This window comes from Agrilus planipennis, unplaced genomic scaffold, assembly GCF_000699045.2.
Source record: "Agrilus planipennis isolate EAB-ADULT unplaced genomic scaffold, Apla_2.0 scaffold99, whole genome shotgun sequence".
In the NCBI taxonomy this organism is placed as follows: domain Eukaryota; kingdom Metazoa; phylum Arthropoda; class Insecta; order Coleoptera; family Buprestidae; genus Agrilus; species Agrilus planipennis.
The window spans coordinates 167,524-172,108 of NW_020442412.1; the positions used below are offsets into that span (position 1 = coordinate 167,524).

General features: G+C 32.4%; 1 long non-coding RNA gene across 1 annotated transcript; it reads left to right on the forward strand.

Moving 5' to 3' along the window:
- Window positions 1-1,634: 1,634 nt before the first annotated feature.
- On the forward strand, window positions 1,635-1,878 carry LOC112906279. The gene is made up of 2 exons (XR_003232239.1): window positions 1,635-1,733; window positions 1,788-1,878. It is a non-coding gene; the product is annotated as an uncharacterized LOC112906279 (long non-coding RNA).
- Window positions 1,879-4,585: the final 2,707 nt, after the last annotated feature.

Below are 4,585 nucleotides of genomic sequence, written 5' to 3' on the forward strand. Positions count from 1 at the left end.
AGAAAATACTACAAATGGCGCAGTAAACGCCATCTGTAGCACGATGCTACATTTTAGGATTACGTATGCTCCAACAAGGTCCACTTGTGTGGATATCTACTTGCTGAAGACGAATCCCGGCGTAGCCAACCTCAACGTAATAGGCACGTTAGCTTAATCGAATAAAATAATTCGAAGTGGTCTGTGTTCTTTATATGCATGTTTATATGACTTTTTATTATTCAAATATTTACATAAATTTCAATGTACTTGATTTTTAACATTGTTTGCATCATTGTCATCATTCATTTCAACAATACTTTCAATTATTTCATTCTGTTCTAAAAATGATACAATAGGCTTATTCAGAAGGAAGAATCATGTGCGACTTTTGGAAAACTAAAAGTTTGCTACAAATGAAGGCATCTATTCGAAAACCATAAAATACGAAGTTAGTACGAACAAAACTGGTACCGTAAATGTCGATGTATGGAGTTTGAGATCACACTTATTATCAGTGAAAAAATTAACTTAAATGGTTTCAAACTTTTGTTCTCCATAAACGCTTGCCACATTTCAAAAATAGGAAAGTATAAACTACAGTAGTACTATTTCTATAAGTGTAAACCAAATGAAAACGGCCGCTAAATAATAAATAAAAATATACAGCAATTATTTACCTCAACAAAATGAGGTGACAGAAAGAAAGAACATCATTTTGTCAGAAATGGCAAGATTCATACTACTAGGTGCAGGTACGGTTAAGAAATATTGGGGTGAACCTGTAAATGCGCCAAACTACAAACTTCTACCAAAGCAAATGATAATACTCCTTTCGACGTTTGATATTCAAAGAATCCAGATCTAAAAAAAATTACATATTTTTTGGTGTGGAGCTGCGAAACGTTAGAAGGCGAACTAGTTAATGGATAATTGACTAATAAGAATTAATTGGCTCTGACGAGATGTACGGATGCCTAGCAACTGTTAGTTTGGTAAACAATAATGGCTGTAATTAATCTGTATAGTGTCACATACTGTTCGTAATTTCCAAAATTATATTTTTCGTTTTCCCGGAATTGAGTCTGCTTATTTTGCCATACGCGGAACCTTCATATACAATAACATTTGTTATGGTTCCGGGATATATTGAGTCGACTTTGCGAAACGCGAAACCGCAACACGGAACCTAAAGCACGACTAATAGTCCGCGAGGGAGATTAAGTGAAGTCAGCAAAATGATCGTGAAGTCGGGAGGAAAAGGTGATCCACCGACTTGTGTAATTCGAGAATCGTCGACTGCATCGTAGACTGGCGATGGTTGACAATTGCAACCCTGTACCGAAATATCCCCTCGAGAACGAACCACCGGATCCTCGTGAAGCGGATAGTTTCCTCCCGGAAGTTAAGGAAAGATAAAGGTACTACTTAATCTCCCTCAGAAACTCCTGTTTGCTATCTACTTATATAGTAATAGTTTGTACTTATTGTTGCCTTTCAGCACAAATCAAGTTAGTGATAATTGTGCCAAATATATAATATATAGTCCTAAGACTGGTTGGACATGTACCTCCACTCTTTCCTATCCTGAGCTAAACTTCGCATTTCCCTAAAACTAGAACAACCCACATCCTTAACTATTTGCGAACAGTNAGAATTAGCTTCTGAAACTACAGAAATGCAACTAACTTACACCAAGTCATCGGAAGAAACTGGAACAGGATGGATTGCACAGTTTATTGGCGTTTCTTCAGGTATGCTTTTGTTAGAATAACAATGAGTTGTGTTTGAACATTTGTATATTTTAGGTGTAAAAGTGAATTGGTGAACATTGAGAAAATATGGAAAACAAATGTGATTCTGTCATTTTATTGTTTAATAATACATAATGCAATTTAACAAGGATTTTATTTGGATGTATTACACTTATACATCTTACACATATTATTGTATATATTTCAATTATGTGTTTGTTTTGGCAAAGTGACGCCGGAGCTTTTGCTTTGATTTCATTTTAATTTTTCAAGTGAAATAAATAAATTAGAATTCCTTAAATTCTTTAAATATGTATGTTTTTTCTCGTGTACTATAATGCAAAATTAAATTTCCTTTAAACTGATATAAGGGTGATGGTATCACTGACTAGTAGTTTTTGAACAATTTACAATTTTTTTGAAATTTTTAATTATATCGCATCATCAAGTTAACCGTTTTAAAAAGTTTGGCGAGTTTGTTTTGTTTTTCGAAGAAATGTCAGTTTATTAATTTATTGTTGAGTAATTACATAATTAGAAGTATTAGTAGATGGTTTATGTAAAGGAATACCTCGAAACACAATTACCAGACAAGAAGAAGAGCTAAAAAAGACAGATACAGTTTTGTTTATTATTAGAAATTAATTTATAAGGAACCACCAAATTTAATTTTGCATTATATTATACGAGAAAAAATATGGCATTCCATTTAAAAAACATGTTGTACCTGTTTGAATTTGTGGATATTGGCACCTATAAATATCATACTAATTATAACCTACGTGTCTATCTAATACCTGTATTTGTTAGGCAATTTCTTCGAGAAATGGAATATGAAAACTGCAACCCTCTAAGTCCTTTTGTTTCTGAGATATTTAAAATGGAGCCAACCACTACAAACGTCAAATTTTCCAAGGAACTTTTCCAAGAAACGTGAAATAACTCCAGAAGGGTGTGACTTAGGTCCAATACATTTCAATAAACTGATATTATTTTCTTATGGGGAATTCAAAAATGAAATAAAAAATAAGGAGTTCCATTTAAAATAATGAAGTCACTATATATTTCTGGTATAGCCGGAAGTCCGCCATATTTGAAAATAATTTTTCGTTATTATACACTTAACTCTATACAATTTCTATTTGAAATATTTTTCTCTATTTTGAAGTATACGTGTATGCATGGCCGACTTCGGCTTAGTGACTCACCCGAGTATATATAAAAATCAAAAAGAAATCAGAGCAAAAGCTTGGGCGTCGCTTTACCAAAATAAACACATAATTCAAAGAAAAAATACACCATGGGGTTAAACTTACCTGCTTAAATAGAAAACTCGAAATTCTCATAAATAATACAAATTTTATAATATAAAAAATATATTATCCAATAAATTGATAAAAAGCAGTTATTCAATAACCCCAAAAAATTGAAGAAACCCTTATCGGTTCTTAGAAAATTATTTCGAGAACTCATAAAGTTAGGTTTGTTCTTACTAAATGCTAATAAACTTGAAAAAGACTGCAGAATTTCTTATTTTGTGTAAACTTCTGCAGTAAGTATCAATCAATAGTAACTTTCAACTAATTAATTTCAACGAAGTTACAATAAACTTACCTTAATAGTTGATGAGTTCCAGAGAAAGTCACGTAACCAAATAAAGCCACAGTTCAACCTAAGACTTTCTAGGATAATCAACGATCCACTTGAATGACCCCACCTAAAGGGGCAAGTTTTATTATAATAAAAGATTAAATTCTGTAAGTTAGGATTAGCAAAATAAAATATCCTGAGGTAAATACAAACATTTAAACAATTTATGGAGACAAGTACTTACTCAGAACAATTCATGTAATAATAAATTTAATGAAACCAATAGTAAAAGGCAAAAGGAATTGACCAGAATACTAATTGTATTTTAAATGTATAAACCCATTTAATAATTCAACGAAACCACATACATTATTATAACATTATGTTACGAAAAACGATAAATTTAATACAAAATTATAATTAAGTTATAACATAATGCAGATTGCCATGAAGAAACATGCTTAATAAAAAAAAAATATACATAAAATATTAAAGAGATTTATAAATAATTATTTAGAAAATTATTTAGCTTTTGTTATAATAAGGAGCAAACAACCGACATCCACCATTACGGTTTAAATTTGCCTGGACAGTGGAAGATAGGCGAAGTTCGATGTTCAGTTCCTTCCAGAATTGATTTGTTGGTCCGAAATTCGTTCAAAAACATATCAAACTCGTCAATCTTTCTCTTCTCGACTTCCGATGAGGTTCTCGGCGACATACAGGAATATGGATAAGATCAAAGATCTGATGAACCAGATATTTGAGGCGTTGGTAATGTAACGATTAGCTCAAATCTTCCTCATCTTCTTCATCGCAGATCTGGTAACCGTCATACGCTGTTTCAATTTTTAATCAACGCATCCTCTGTAATTTCAAATGAAGACTCCAACATAGATGTATGATGGGATCACCTCAATTTCTGTTACTTCTGGCACGTTATTATACGGGGTGTAACAGAAATAAGTACCGAGCTTTGGAGGGTGTAAACTAGATGCAATAAACAATCGCACAGTGCGTTCAACAGCGTGGTTTAGGGCGTTTTTTTATAAAAAGATCACAATAATTTAAAATGCAAAGCCGGTTCTGTAAGTGAGTTAGCAACACAGGTATACGAGGGCGGTTCAATAAGTACATCTTTTTTTTAAAATTTTTTTTATTTTTCAACATAGTCCCATTTTAGAAAGGTACACTTCTCCCAACGACCCTGCCATTTTTTTTACCCCTCCAAAAAATAAGATTTGTCGAACTCCCCAAAATCC